A 16378-nucleotide genomic window follows, 5' to 3' on the forward strand; every position below is an offset into this window, starting at 1 on the left:
TGAAGATTAACAAGGAAAGCCTCAAAATCTTCCAAGTCATTTAAATTGCCAGTTTCCTGAAATACAGATTTTAAAAGCTTCATTGCTGCTCCTGTAGCTTCAACAATAGCCATAGCTGTATTATTGCACAGTTCATCTTGAGTTACATTTAAAAAGTTTTCAGAGAGATATGCCAAATCATCTCTTAGGCAGACAAAATAGGTTGAATTCAAATTCAAGATTTCCGAAGCCTCTTCAAAAATCTCTGTCCATGCCTGAAGCCATGTAAAAGTGCAATGCAAAGCAGAAGGCACAGATACCTTATCTCCCCAGTTTGTTACATCAGACAGGACACTGTCCAATGGAAGCAGAAGTAAGTTATAAACTTCTGCTGAATGTTCTACTGAACTCATGTTTGCTACATAGAAATCAGTGCATCCATCATTTACCAGGCATCCTGGAGACAGGTCAAGAAACTCTTCCAAATAACATAAGAGAGCGCTTTGGAACTCTTCATCTATAAATAAAGTTTTAAGGCAGCTCAGAGTGTCATAAACGACTTGTATATCGTTTTTTCCATTCTGTGCAAGAAACTGTGCCTGAAACTCAGTGTAGTTGTAAATTAATAGTAATTTTTCACAGAGAGACTTATTGGTGAGGTTCCAGAGAAGATCAAAAGTTTCAAACAGAAAATCAAAAACTAGTTCCTTATTTTGCAAATCATGCCATACTTGAGAAGATGACATACTCTTTGAAGCCTCATAAAGAAGTTTTAACAGAGTGTTATTGCTCTTAATATTTAAAACCATATCATCATTCTGATATAGAGAGAGAATTTTTGGAACAAGTGAGGCCACAATAGTACTGTTTAATTTTTGGATATTTCTGAGGAAATCATGCACAATTTCTCCTAATTCTTGTACCTTATACATAAAAGATGCATTATTACTCACTCCAGGAATTGTGCTAAATGAGACATTGACATGATCACCAGACAATGATTCAGCTTCATAGAGATTTCTTTGGAAGTGTCCACTGAATTGTTTTAAATGGTCCAAAGCAGTAATATTTAACTCTGGCCAATCAGTCAGTATCTTTATGAGCAGGACTATACTTCGATTATAGATGTTATTTTCTGTAATAGAAGATAAAATTCCAGATAAGGTCTCAATTACCTCTTCCTCTTCTACTTGACTCAAGAGAGAAAGCCTAGAATCTAGTTCATGGAATATAATTTCCACTATATGCCAGAAAAGTTCTGTCTTCTTTTTTGTCCAGATGCTCTTAAGAGGCTGGAAATTTTTTTGTAGGTCATTATGGAGTTCAGAAACTGCAAGTGAGAAATTGGTGGCAGATTCCTCCCCCTCAACAAAATGTTTTATCCATATAATTGCATTATTCAAGGCATTTTCAATTAGAGACTTATTTGAATAAAATGAGGAATCAAACATTATAATTTTTTCTATGACTTCTACAAGATAAAAAAGAGAATCCATTTTCTTTTCACCAGAAATCCTTAAGTTTTCTTCTGTCCTCAAAAACTCTTTGAAAGACGTCAAAATCCTGAAAAATTAATCATAAGTTTTTTCTTGTTAGTTACCTAGCAGGTAGACACGAATTTTTAAACTATATATTATTTACATTTTAGAATCTAGGTTTATTTACTTAATTCAAGGAAATTTCAAATATAATTTAAATAGCAGTCACAAATTAATCATCACAAAATCTGAATTAGCAATATTCAACAATTGCTTTGGTTTTCAAAAAATGTGAAAAAACCCTACTGAAAAGTCACAACCTCATTCAAATCAAAACCTGACTGTAGACAGCAGTTAAAGAATTGTGCATTTATCAGTACTTATAATCAAGCTTGTAAGCTTGATTTGCGTAAGCCACAAACAGTCCAAAACCTTTGAATACATCACATTTTCAGATGCTGAAAAGAGCAAAAATTTTATGCTCCACAGACTAATTATTTTACAGAGAGGAATGCATTGATAAAATCAATCAAAACCTCTAATTTTCTATGAATTCTAAATAATATTTTTGTTTTCTCATAATTATTGAAAGCTAAAACATTCCAATTGACTGCCTGATAGCTGAACACTGCTATTTTAATATCTACAAAAACACAAAATCATTGTGAAAATTAGAATGTACCCACTGATGTTACTATTGTGTCACTATTATTTATCAATATAAAAATTACTAGCCCCATAAGATTGGTCAAGAGGAGGTGCATGGAAAAAAGAGCCTTTGAATGTAATGGCCTCAAGTTGAAAATATCTTCTGCTAAAATATATTTTCTTTCTCTCCAGACTCTGCAATCAACAGAGGTAGAGCACACAAAAACATGGTGTACTGCAAATAAAAGAGTAAAACAGCTGAAAAAATACTTCATTGTTGCTTAACAACTGCAGCAGCACAGCAGTTTCCTTTTATAAATTAGAACCAACTTTCAAAATACCCACTAAATTTTTGAACAATTTGACTGCAATCTCTCTCTCACTAGTTGATAATGAATCGTTTCTTTCAGATGTATCCTCAGATATTGACTTGTATAACATGAATCATATCTCCTCCAGTTATACTGTTTGATATGAACAAATAATTACAAGCAATGAGAAACTGAGGCCAATATTGTAACTCCCAGAAATGATGCAAGTCATCCAGTGTGCCTCTAGAAAGATGGAAGTATCAGTTCCTGTGCTCTGCCATAGACCTTTCTTGAGCCTCTGCTGACAAATATTTACTCCCCTTATGTACAGCTTAACTCTTCTGTAGAACCTTCCAGATCAGAAATATTTGAACATCTTAAAAAAACATATAATTCTTAATAAGTACAGGGCTTACAGCCGCATCTTCATACATTTGCATTAAGTCATGAACCAGAGAACTTGAAACTGTAAGGAAAGTGCAAAAACATCAAAAGAAATCATAGATTCAGAGTGCCCTAGATGAGATTGCAAATTACATCATATACAGCTAATTCTATGTGTTTAAAATTCCATTTTCCATAGGCTGTAGCTTTTGCTGAAGGCTTCTGTTACAAGATCTCCTGCCAAACTGTGTTGACTTTTACAATAAAAATTCTAAATATTTCACATGCACTGGACTTGCTATACATGAGAAGTATTATTGAATCACACCAACTACTTGTGGGAATCCAACTTTGTTCACAGAATAAGATAACTAATTTGTATCCTATTTCCAAATGCCAATTTTCCACAGTTCCTGATTCCTGTGAGTCCTGATTATGTAGTAGTCATATCCTCTGCTAAACCTGTAGGAAGCTCTATTCTGAAGCACAAACTTAGTTTGTCTTCCAGAATATGTAAGCATTAGCACAATTATTTGACTGTATACAAGGTTTTGAACTACAGAATAAAAAATAAAATCACAAAACAGACAAAAACCAGAAAAAAATTAAATGCAAAGTGAAAATGAATATTCAGCTGGATCTAATTTGATAAGAAAAATTGCAGAAAGATAAGTACAATTTACCAATCATGAGATGAAACATATCCTTTTGAAAAGTAAGTGTCTAATTTCTCATTCCATTGATGGATCAGGGTATTTATCTCTGAAAAAAATTTCCAGTCTTCCCTGTCATCTAGAAATTGAGACACTAAATTAGCCATGATTCTTCTAAAATCCAGAAGGAGATTCTGAGAGAGACTGCTGCTGTCAAGCCATTGCTCAAGTACCTAGTGGATTGAGTGCAAAACAGAAAATCTCATTAATCAAAGCTTTCTTAGGCAGTACACAAAATTTGCATGTCTTTAAAAAAATTCACACAATCAACAATGATACCAAAATTTCTCCCTAACAACCTCTCTAGACTCTGAAATGACTGACGCGACAAACATTGATTTTCAATACACTTTTGACTGACAGTCAAGCTGACAATGTAATGGGCTACAGCCCACAGACAACTGACATCCCATGTGGTGCTGACCTTGCCTAAAGACCCAAGAATGGAAAAAAAGATGGACTTAGGCAGAAATCAACCAAAAGCTGACCTCCACAGCCAATTACTCAGGCTTCCGTTACCAGACTTCTGCCTACACTGCCAATACAATGGAAGATAGCAACCTTAATGTTTTTGGAGTCCCTTAACACAGAGATGATGAAGAAGCCCGAACGCTCCCATTGTGTAGCCCAGAAATAAACATAACAAGGCTTGGCCAAAACTACTGACTGCTCTCCTTTCCTTCACTATTACCTTTCTTCTTATTGCCAGATTTACTCTAAGTGATATTTTGATCACCAAGATAATTCACAGTGGCCAGCAGCTTACAGTATTTATGGTTCCCATAATAAGATTGTTAACCCATGCTAAGAGTTTTAAAATCATGGCTGAGATTATTACTGGATTTTATTACAGCAAACTTAGTGCATTAGTTTTGACAATCATATTGACTTATTACCTCCTACATCATCATACAGCAGGGAAACTTTCTCAAAGATTACATTTTTGAGGAAATACATTGGAAGCTCTACATGTTCTCTTTAAATAATATTGCATCTCCAGAGCAGATTCTTAAATACATTATTTTTTTATTTAATGGAGAAAAACAGTATGTTTCAGTATAAAAGCAAATACCAGTGTTAAGGTAACTGGGTGCTTTTCTTTGGAAATATGTGAATGTTTAATTCTTTCATCCATGCTACTACACATATGTCATTACAGAGAATGCATGGCAAGCTATTCTGCCAGAGTAGAATTTTAAGGGTCCCTACTGGAGGTATACTTTTATCTTGCTTCAGCCACTATTGCCGGAGACAGTGAGGGGGAAAAAAATTAATTACATATCAATGGAGGTGTCTAGTCAATTTTCAGTTTTGTCCAACATTCAGTCTCAGGTGGAACAGTAAATGTTACTGGAACAGTAGGCAGTTTCCTCTGACAGGTCTCTGCATTGCAGTATATTTCATTACATTCCCTGTTACATTTCAAATCTGAATCTCCGTTAATGAGAAAATCTGATTAAGTGGACACATGATGATAGATTATACTTCCACTGTAATGATTCTTTATAAGGATTATTTCATTTTATTATCAAGAAAGTTCATTAAAACAATTTTATAGATAACTTGGTTACTACTAAGTTACTGCTGATAACCTACATGCAAAAACTGGGAATTTAAACTATTAATTTATTAAAGTTACCCATGCATAGAGTTTGAACTTGCTGACAGCATGAACAAGATACAGTTTGGCCTCATGCTGTGTAGAATTACAGCCCTCTCCATTATTCTCTTTGTTTGCTTCATCTTCTGGGACAACAGCCAGAGCAGAGCACACAAACTGCTCCAGTGTCTCTCCTGTGGGAATCTGACAAGGACACAAGGAATTGATGAGTATTTCAAAAGCATTGTTGAGTGTTATCTCTCCTATCAATTTACTTATCTAGTGAAAATAATAATAACAATAGCCTCTTCAGCAAGAACAAATCCCATTTAACCTAGCCTCACATTCCCAGGCACATACTTCAAAGTACTCTACATGCAGACAGCTGTATAAAATACCAGTGGCCCCATTAAGGTGCTCATACACACTGGGCAAAATGATGAGAGTTGTATATGGAAGGAATTTTCACCTTAGCTACACTGGTGTTGCTACTTCTACAGTAATTTGCATGCTGGTGCTGAACTAACTTGATTATGATATAGTACCCCTCAGTAGCATAACTATATTGAAATAACCTCACGAGAAAAAAATTACTGATATAAAAAGCACTTAGTACAATGATGCATCTCAACCAGTGATTACAAGCATCAGACTAGTTTTAAATTGAGGTTGGTGGGTTTCAAGAGATTGGCCAAGAGAACAGAATTTTTTCCTTATAGACTAATTTTTAAATTCTGTGATGAATAATTAAATACTCCCAAGCCTATAAATATTATTAAAGCTTACAAAAACAATAACACACATTTTAATTCTGTTGTTGCCTTTCTGAGATACTTTACATCCTTGTTCCTTTCAACTTTGACCAGAGAATTCATAAATTCATAAGATTTTGCATGTGCTTCGACACCAAACAAAATGGGACATTAGATACAGAACTGAAGGGCTCCAAACATACATTATCCAGGTTTCCATATCTGCTTTCATAGGTTTTTATGGTCTTCAATGTTCTAATGCAAGCACAAAATATTGAGATACCAGTTTAAATAGTTACCAAGTGACTAGCCTGGGATTTCATAGTCAACCACAGCTACCAAGCTGCAGTTGAATGTAGTTGACTTGCTCAAAAACGCCATTACTGATATTTCATTAAAAGGTCATTCAAAAGTCAGGTTTGTTTTTGTTTTGTTTTTTTTTAATAATTTATCCATTTGTTTAAATCAGCTATTTTTACAATGAGCTCTTCTGGAGTATAGAAAACTGTACTGGTCTGCGAAGAACAAACTGTGGACTTCAGTGCAAATTCAAAAGATGTTTCCATTTTTCTGCAGTCAAACCAGATCAGCACAGACCACTTTGGTCTAGAGGGTAGGTTTAGAATGTCCTATCTGAAGAAAGATTTTCTTCTAAATGTGATGCATCACCAGCATATTTGATTAAGCACCACTGAGACATTCATATCAAGACTGAGAAGAAAGGTCTCCTGGTCCCCCTTAATTTACACACAGAAGAGACAGGCATTATTTGTCCAGCAAACAAGATGAAAAATGCTACCAGACAAACTAATCCTGTCAGACTCAAATCAAGGATTTGGTTTAAAAGCTCAGTGAAGCAATCCTCAGAATTCTCTACAGGTTTGGATAATAAGCACAGGACTCTGCCATATACAGTTGTGACTTCAGAGAAGCATAAATTCATTAGTGTATACAACTAGACCTATCAGTATCTTCACGTGCAGAGATTTCAGCTCAAGCTAAACATTTATTTGATGGGAATGAAGCCAGGATATATAGTAACCTTGTAGCTGCTTAACAAAGCTAAGCTTCTGTAATGCAGGAAAATACATTCAGGGTACAAATTTTAAAAATTTATCAAAGAGATAGACACCAAAATTTTTAACTGATTTACCTCTGTTAATTGTGCTGTGTAACTTAACAGTTTCTCAACACGAGGGCCATCAAAACCAAACCTGGATTCAAGTTCTGCTATCACAGCAGGTGGATTCCACAAAACATCCCCGAAAGAAAGATTGTATTGAAAAGCTGAAAGAAAGAAAATCTTTTGTTTATGTAATTAATGATTTTTATTCATGTCATTTCTTGGTGGTTCTCACTTGTTGAGATCCAAGTATCATGTTCCCAGATTTTTGGGGACAGCAGGATGTGTGCACCAGAACACAAATTTACCTAGGCTAAAACCCATGATTGCATTAGTGGTAAAGTCAGTTAATGTGATGGAATTGCAGCACTTGATATGATGATGGTGGGATGCACCTGCATAGCAATTGCCAGGAAATTCAATAGGGTACCATTCTGAACTGCACAAAGGCATGCAAAGGTGTGTGTATGGACTGGGTGTGAATCACTACTGAGAATGAGAGCAACAGGATAATACTAGAAGTTCCAGAGAAATCAAGTTCATCCTCTGTGCGAGGGCTCCAGCACATCACCTTTGTCCCACATCAGCCTTCACTTTTGTAGTTGAAGTGGGATTTAGACTGCATATTACTCTTAGCCTGACCTTCCACACCAAGCAGACAGTTGCACCTATACATTGTGTGCTTCAGTTTCCCCATGAAACTTGCTCCTGACCTTCTCTTGTTTTCCTGGGGCCAGCCTACCTTCTCCAATTCAACTCATCTTCCATAGTGAAGCAGCAGATGGAGAAATGTAACCCTTCAGCTGACAGTAGAATTTATAAAAACAGAAAAATGAAGCTAAAAGTAAACAAGTCATAATGCTTAACATACATGTCCAAAATAAAATTCTCTCCCTTCCATCAAATGGAAGAAATTGTCCCTTGCATTTATTTAGTCTGTCTCCAAAATTCATTGCTAAACAATGACTTTCTAATGTATTAGACCAGTTTATTTGATTTTTTTTTAATCTGATAGTTGCCAGAGTCTGATAAAATTTAATTATCAGTATTTAAAAAGCATACCAGTAAAGTGGGTTATCACTACAGCAATATAGTTTAGTATCTGCACGTCAGGAACTTAGCAGAAGGTCCAAAGTTACTATCATATATTTCCAGCATGCTTATTAGGTAGTTCAAAGAAAATCTGAAGCAAATTTCTTACCTTCTAGGCTCCTATCCTGTAGTGATGCAGCAGACAAATTCAGCGTCATTTTCACCACTTCATAAAAACTTTGGCCCAGTGGCATCATAGTTAAATCCTTCAGTGATGCTAAGGTACTGAAAGTGGAAAATAAAACAAAAGTCAAGCTCTATACACCCAAAAACCTGAAAAGACTTGCTAGAAAGAGACAACCTTCAAGCAACTGAATAATAAAACACTTTTTTTACTGTTGAAAAAGCAATGTTTTTTGAAATTAGAATTTGTTTAATTGAACAATTAAACAATTGAGATTTTACAGTTAGAGGATCAACCAATTTCCATCAAGGAAATGTGTCCTGAGGGGACCAATGTCCTCTAACAAAAAAAAAAAAAAAAAAAGAAGAAAAATAAGAGCATAAGAGCAAAACTATCACAAAAATTCTCTGTTTTCCCTACAAGAAGGCAGAATCAACACAGAATACTGACATTTTACTTCCCATCAATCTGCAGGAAAAATATTTTTTAAAGCAACATAATACTTGTTCTCACAAGAGGTTAAACAAAGTGCATTACAGAATGCATTGATAAAAATATACCTATTGAATTTCTAACAAGTCCCTGTCACCTTAGCTGTGAAAAAAATTTCTGTTAATATAACTGCAACTTACTTAAAATTTATGTCAAATTTACTAGTCATTTCTTACAGAGTAATCCTTTCTTATTATCCAAATAAGAATCCAGTTTTCCAGAGTGGATAATCAGTTTCCAACATTCATAAAAAGAAGGGGAAATAAACAACAACAAAAAAAAATTCCCACCCCTACCACAAAACCTCAAAGCCAGTCATATAGATGTGAAAATATTTGTTAAGTACCTCTGAGAGACACAGCAAAAGATGGTACAGACCTGGAAGTGGGAAATGTAAATTCAGAATCTTTCTACTGGCTTAATTCTGCCTTAGAAAGGACCACTAGAATGTTATATAGTAATATGAATCTAGTCAAGAAACAAGCACTGTGTTTTGTGGTTTGCTTTCCAAATTGCATTAATGAGGGTAGACTTGATTACAGAAGGGCACAGAAATCTTAAAAAACCCTAAGCAAATGAAAACACCAAAACCCACATGTAAACATCTGAGTGTCCTACGTAGTTTTGCATGTTAATAGCTCAGAGAATAAGCTGAAATAAGGTTACAAATTCCTCAGGCATAAGGGAAAAAAATAAATAAATTCTAAAAATCAAGTGCCAACATAGATGCAATCCACATATTGCAAGATAAACTTATTTCCCAGTTTTAAAAAAAATGGTATGTCATCATATCCTTCTTATCTGAGTGGGGAGCTGTTTCTATTGGTTTTCTTTGGTTTGGGGTTTTTTAGTCTAAAAAAAAGACAGTGGGATGATAAAGGATGGTAGAACAGCACAGTATTTTCTCATTCATGATCTTTGGGCCCCTGCTTCCCCATGGCCTAAGGCTTGTGAGGTACATGGCCAGTCTAGCACAGGCACACAGGTTCAGAGGGCTTGTCTTGCTTTATGATTATGTTATTTGACTACAGTGACAATTGCTTATCAACCTACTACAACAAACTGCCTATCCTGGCAAATACATATCTGACTTTCACCTAACAATAACATTCTTTTACTGAAAATTCCTGTAAATATATGTCTTGGTCTATGCTTTAATTCTACGTCTTCCTCTGAATCCAGCTGTCCTTTACATGATGCAGAATACAGTCCCTGAAGTGTTTTTTCTTACTGCCTCATTTCTTGCAAGAGAACACCTAAAGCTATTTTGACAGCAAGAGGCTTAAGAAACAAAATTGAGTAATTTTCCTTACTGACCAAGTGCTATATACATTCAGATCTGATTAGGATCAAAGCTATTATTTTCTTATATTCATATGTATATGTTCTGTCTTTCAAAGACCCCCAAAGTACATTGCAAGGTTCAAAGCCCTATTATGTGATGGGCTAATTTCAGGCATTGCTAATATGGAAGTGCTTATCAAAGATTCCTAGGGCATCTCTGTTGAGTCTGGCAGGGATGCGAAACATCATTATAAAGGAATCAATGCAGGTGAAAATTCCTAACACAGTTTTATAAAAGCAAAATTCGGTAAAGCGAAGAAAATGTTAGCCTCTTTACAGTGTAAAGGATGCTTATTTCATAAAATAGACAATGAGAATAACAAAAATTGCAAATAAAATTTTAAAACAGTGCACTTTCAAGAATGTGAAAGTACTTACTTTTGAATATCTTCTAGAAACTGTGTTATGGTAGCTAACTCATCTTCTGTATAAAAGCTGTTCAGTTGAAGATGAGGGAGTGAATGAAGAAGGTTCCAGAAATATGGTTGCTTGTACAGATTTTCTGCTCTAGAAATAATTTTCTCTGCTTCATTCAAATCCATCTTTAGGTGGAAAAAAAGAATTACATGCTACACTTCCAATAACAGAAAAAAAAAAAATTAAAAAAAGGAGATGCCTATTATTTCCCTGACCCTCTTGAATTTTGAACCATTTTTTCTGAATGTGAAAACATACCTCTAGATTTGGCAATATACCACATTATTTTGGTGGTATTTTGACCTCATGGAAGCTTTGTTTCTGAAGACATCTCTTTCTGCTCAGAGGTGCAACCAAGGGAAAGATTCTCTTTAAGTTCTCAAGCCCACAATGAATTTCTAAGCTTAGACTTAGAAATTATATAGATCAGGGGACTGCCTGATGGCCTTACCATCCTTGCCTCACAGCTCTTTGCAGGGCTTGTGGGGGCCTCAAATAATAACAGATAAGAATGGCTCTTTAAAGATATCTGCCTGGGATAAATCAACATCTTTCATAGGACTACACAATATAATGCCTATGCAAAACAGGATTTATCACACTTTTTTATTATGCAGTCCTTGCTGCTCTAAATTAATGTCTCATTAGGGGTTTTTTTGCATAATGGTGACATGAGCATGCCTTATACAAAAATAAGCTTGTGTATATACAAGCACTGTTTCTAATAATGATCATCTACTGTCAATTTAATATTTTCTTAATGTTGAGAAAAACACTCTTCTATGTTACATTCAAGAAATTAAATTTCATATTGATATGGCTCCTTTCAATCAATGAGATCTTATGAGCAATTAAAAACTAACAGCTAATTTTAAGTTATAAACTGGAAATCTAGGTTTCATGAAGTAGCAGTAACAATCAATCAAATAGCGAAAAAAATACATCTGATAGATGCACTTTTAAATTCTTCCTAATAATAAACATCCTTCAAATTGTTGTGGATTTTAGCTACTAAAAAATAAGACTGGTTTAAGTAAGAAATGTAGAAATCATTGAACATCTATTAAATTTATAAAATTTATAAGACATCATTTTTTCATTCAAAGACTTTTTTTTTTTTAGTCTATTTAACCTTGACAGGATACAAATTTCTAACCATTATAATAAAGACCCATGTATCCCAGAACTGTAATCTAGAAATTGACTGTAAAAAATACTTACAGTAAGAAAAGTGGTGATGTTATGGAGCCCTGTAAAATTAAATATTTTTTTTTTAAGAGAAGCATTATTAGCTTTAGAAAAATCAATATTATAAGTAAGAGCAAGCAGTGCACAAAGGATGTTTCTAGAAAAGTAAAGACATATGAAGCAACTAATATCCCAAAGATAGGTCCATTTGATTTTCTGTGCTTCCTAACACTTTTACTGTAATCACAAAAACAATTTAAAGAACGTTGCTTACTGTTCAATTTTTAAGTGAGGCAAAAATCTTCATACCAACACTACATGAATGTCCTAGCTACCAGACAGCCAGGCATGCAAACTGTGATTTCACCTAAATCTTTCTGCTTGAAAACTCAGCCAGAGACACAGGGTAGTGGGAGGTCTTCAACGGTACAGCAACAAGGCTGTGCACCGTGGGGGAAATGGAACAGAAAACTCAGACCCTGCTACTTCCAGTCTCACTCTTTCAGTGCAAGATTGAAGGTCACCTAAGGTCACCAGGTGTGAGATTTCGTTGTTTTCCATTCCTATACTCTTTAGTACAACAGAAAAATACAGGGAGGGAGAGCTAAATCCTCATAATCTACTTTTAAATGAACGTTAGACCAAGCAACCTTGTACTCTGATTTTAATCCTTATCTTTTAAGCTTTCCTCTCAGTGTTTAGTAACTCAAGTATACAAGGGCACAGTTTTAGAAACCTAATTTTTTTCTCTGATAACTTTGATGGCCACAGTGTTGGTAATTATAAAAGTTGGGGGTTTTTTTAGATCAGCTAAAATTTTAGTTGCCTAATGTTATTTTTAATACCAAGCTATTCTTTTGTTTGATGGCTATAACTAACCAATAAGAAAGAAAATAATTTTTAGAAAAATCACAGCTTACCTGAGAGCCTTGAGTTTTCTTCCCATAGCTTTTCTAAGGCCATGGCTTTCTCTGTAGTATCAATAAATTCCTTTGCAAGTTCTTTTATCTCTTCCATGAAGTCTAAATCAGGTCCAGTGGCTCTCTCTGGACCACTTTGGGGCCTTTCACTATTTTTTGACAGAAAAAAGAGAGATAGGTGAGGTAACACACTGAAATCAAGTAGCTGAAAAGTGTGTATATACAGCAGTATTCTAATATTTTTTTAACAATTATGTATTTATACAATTTCTACTTAGGTAAATTCATTAGCATTCAAGTTGCAGCACTGGGTCTCAAAACCTCAGGAAAGTGGGCAATGAAAAATTGCTGAGGTCACCTATGCCAATTCTGGCAGCAGCCAAGAAGAGACACATCCAAAAACTCTTTAATATTTTTGAACACACTAAACTTTTTTCCCCTGGATTATCATGTGTCCTGGTGGCAGTTTTTTGATGAGAAAATTCAAGCTTTCCTATTGCATCTAAGGTAACTGGTTTTTTTTCAAATACATGCAGCAACGTATAAAAGCAGCATTTTATTCTTATTACTGGTTTTTCCTGATTTTAGCTTGCAGACATACCACTGGTAAATGTTATCTCTATCGCAATGCTAGCTGGTGACTACTCAATTGCACAATTTTCTAACAATACTTTTAAATGAAACCAGAAGTCAGAGTTACTTAAATGCCTCTTTACAGGACGAAATTACTTAGACCCTCCTAAAACACCATAAAGAAGGGAAAAATTACATTTAGCACATTACTAGGCAGTTGAATTCTGTTTCATCTAATAGAACATTCAAATTATCTTAAGATCTACATCCTGCCTAGCAAAAACTTTGCTATTTTGAATCAAAAGCACAATTAACTGTTACAGAATCAAAGAATGGTTCAGGTTGAATCGGCCACAGTGGTCATCTGCTCCAACCTCCCTGCTCAAGCAGATCATCCTAGAGAACAAGGCACAGCATTGTGTCCAGATGGTTCTTTACTACCTCCAGTGAGGCAGACTCCACAACCTCTCTGGGCAACCTGTTACAGTGCTCAGTCACATGCACAGTAAAGTTCTTCCTCATATTCAGGTGCAAATTCTTGTGTATTAGTTCTGCCCATTGCCTCTTGTCCTGTCCCATTCACAAAAATACAATAAAGAGCTACAGTGCTTTCCCATCAAGCTTATATGCCAATACTTGATGTCAGCACAATTTTTACCTATTGAAAGAAAAGCCTAATGAGATCAATTCACAAGCCAAAGAAAGCTATCAGTCACCACTTTCTCATTCTCTTAATTCTCTTTTCCTCCCTCCCTGACACTCATTTGTTTAGACACTCACAGAGCTGTTTGCAACTTCAGATTAAGGGAAACAAATAAAATTTCATCTTAAAACAATCAAGTTCTGAATTGTTTCAGTACAGTTTATTTAGATTCTGACTTGGCTAACAGAAAAGACAGCATTTTGGAAAATTCTTTCACCATCCTCAAACTTCAGCGGGCTAAAGGCAGGACATTTTCTCAACACATATCTTTCCCTTTTAAGTGGAGTTTTAAAAAGCAGCTTTCTGTTGTTCAGAAAGTGGCTTTTAGGGTGACTAGAAGTTGCACTTTAGCTATTGCCTTTGAAAACTACCTCATAAATTCCAATATTACTGAAACTCCCACTGCCCAAAATTTTAGACAGCTGAGAATACTCGTGTTTGGCAAAGAACCAAAACACTACCTACATACCGAAATCTTCCTAGCATTCTGCTTTTTGAGCATGAACAAGCATGTTATTCTGGTCAAGCCAAAATAACACTTCACCAGAATAACAGCAGCCACAGTCAGAACATTAAAAAGCCAAAACACTAGCTCAGTTTCCATGGGATTTTCTACAGGTTTTTGTTGCCTTGGGGTTTTTGTGGGGGTCTTTTTTGTAGGGAGTGGTGGTGTTGAGTTTTGTTGGGATTTTTCGCAATACTTGCTGAACTTAAAATTGAACACTAAACTTTTCTGGAAAGGTCATTTAAAATAAAAAGTATTCAGAGGACTACATTGTTTGCCCTCCAAACTAGATCCAAGCCTTGCATCTCCATCTACAAACCTCATGGTTTTAGAACAATTGCAAACAACAATGCACTGGGAAAAAAGGCCTTAATCACATAGGAGCACACAGCAGGACTCAGTCCTGTCTCCAGTGGCTGCTGGGGCTGTCTGGCCTTCTGCCAGCAGCAGGGGTACAGATAGCAGTGACAGAAGGAATCACTAATTCTTTCCACTCTCTCCCCATCACCATCTCTTCTGCACCTTGGATCTGCAAAGCTTGGGTTGATAAACAGTAGGGAAACACAAAAAATCATCCTCTTGGCATCTAATTTTATGTGCTTTAGCCACTTGTTTGATGCAGAGCAGAAGCACATTAGATAACACAGGCTGATCTGACAGCATACTCAGCAGGACTGTCCTTTCACTGCTCCTAGGCTGGAGGACTAAGGATACAAGCTGCTGCCCTGTGAAGTCCCACAGAGCACACGGGGCTGGGGAAAGGAGACTGGGAGGATACAGACTAGAAACATTAAAGAAAACAGCAGACAGCATTTGGAGCATGGTGGCTCTGTGTGGGAATCCAGAGCTTCCCTCTGGCTGCCCTGGAAGGCCTGGGACCCTGGCAGGGGGTCAGGAACCCCCCTGTACAGAGCCCCAAGAGACACTGCCTCTGATCTCTGTCCATGGAAAAGAGTTTTCAATCTTATAGGATGAATTACAAGCTCTGAGTGTTTGATATGAGTAATAATTAAGTGTGGCACAGGTGCAAAAGTAAAATTTTAAGTTTCTAGATTAGGGGTTCAAAGGGGAGAAGATGGAGGAAATTGGGTGTGTCTTGTCCTTTTTCTCCTTCATGCTCTCCATGTTTCACTGTGGTTTAGGCTGCGGACACACTGCACAACATAGAGGATAGATAATTGGCACATTATTGTAAATATAGCACACATAGTTTCTGGTATATAATGTTTGTAAATCCCACTGAAGGCAGAGCCCCACACGCTGCCCTGCAGGACAGACCTGCGGCAGGGCAGCAGAACATGTTAGAGATAAACAGAATAAACAACCTTGAAAACAGCACAGACGAATTATGGCTTCTTCTTTGGCACCGGAGCAGAAAGACAGAGACTTTTTTCAATCTAGAAATCATCAATACCACAGATTCCGACAGCTCTGAAGAGCTACAGGGCAAAGTGCAGGGAAACCACATTGATGGTAAAAGTGGGGAGGGAGCTGAGAAACTTTAGGGGGATGTAGATATTTAGGGCATGGCAAAAGGAGCAAATCCAAGGCATAAGGCCCAGCTGTTACAGAAGAGAAGTCACATTTCAATCTGAAAGACCCATAGAAATGCCACTTTCCTAAGCACAAGCCTCTCAGCAGTCCAAAAGCAGCTGTTTGGACATGCTGGCTGTGAGCTGTGAGAGCTATTAGCTTTGTGGGGATTTCCAGGTCAGCAGCCATGTCAGCTAGCTGTCATTTGTGACCCTTTTTTGCCATCATTGCCACAGACCTGCCTCTTGCTGTTCTTGGATCTGAGCACAGCCTCTTTTTGAAGGGGAAGTGGCAGCAGGTATGACATTAGTTATCAGGCTCAGTTTTACAAAATACATTTTATAATTACAGAGGTCTTATTTGCTGAATATCTATGCTAAGATTAAACAATTTTATATATTTCCAACATGGTAATAGAGGACTACATTTAGCTCCTAATAAGAGTATTACAAGTTACTACTGATCTCTTAATTCAGCACAGGTAACAGAAAAATACAGG

The 16378-nt window shown here is 36.1% G+C and overlaps 2 long non-coding RNA genes across 3 annotated transcripts; both read right to left on the reverse strand.

Moving 5' to 3' along the window:
- Positions 1–3663: 3663 nt before the first annotated feature.
- Positions 3664–8216, reverse strand: LOC144246703 (uncharacterized). Of its 2 annotated transcripts, XR_013340380.1 has the most exons (4): positions 8190–8216; positions 7019–7152; positions 5153–5317; positions 3664–3686 (listed from the first exon to the last, which is right to left on the reverse strand). It is a non-coding gene; the product is annotated as an uncharacterized LOC144246703 (long non-coding RNA). The 2 variants fall into 2 exon arrangements; XR_013340379.1 differs by lacking the exon at positions 8190–8216 and having other exon boundaries at positions 7019–7357.
- Positions 8217–10538: 2322 nt separating this feature from the next.
- LOC144246704 (uncharacterized) lies at positions 10539–12711 on the reverse strand. The gene is made up of 3 exons (XR_013340381.1): positions 12566–12711; positions 11679–11707; positions 10539–10582 (listed from the first exon to the last, which is right to left on the reverse strand). It is a non-coding gene; the product is annotated as an uncharacterized LOC144246704 (long non-coding RNA).
- Between the last annotated feature and the right edge of the window lie 3667 nt (positions 12712–16378).

The sequence above is a fragment of the Lonchura striata genome, chromosome 1, assembly GCF_046129695.1.
Source record: "Lonchura striata isolate bLonStr1 chromosome 1, bLonStr1.mat, whole genome shotgun sequence".
Taxonomy (NCBI): Eukaryota; Metazoa; Chordata; class Aves; order Passeriformes; family Estrildidae; genus Lonchura; species Lonchura striata.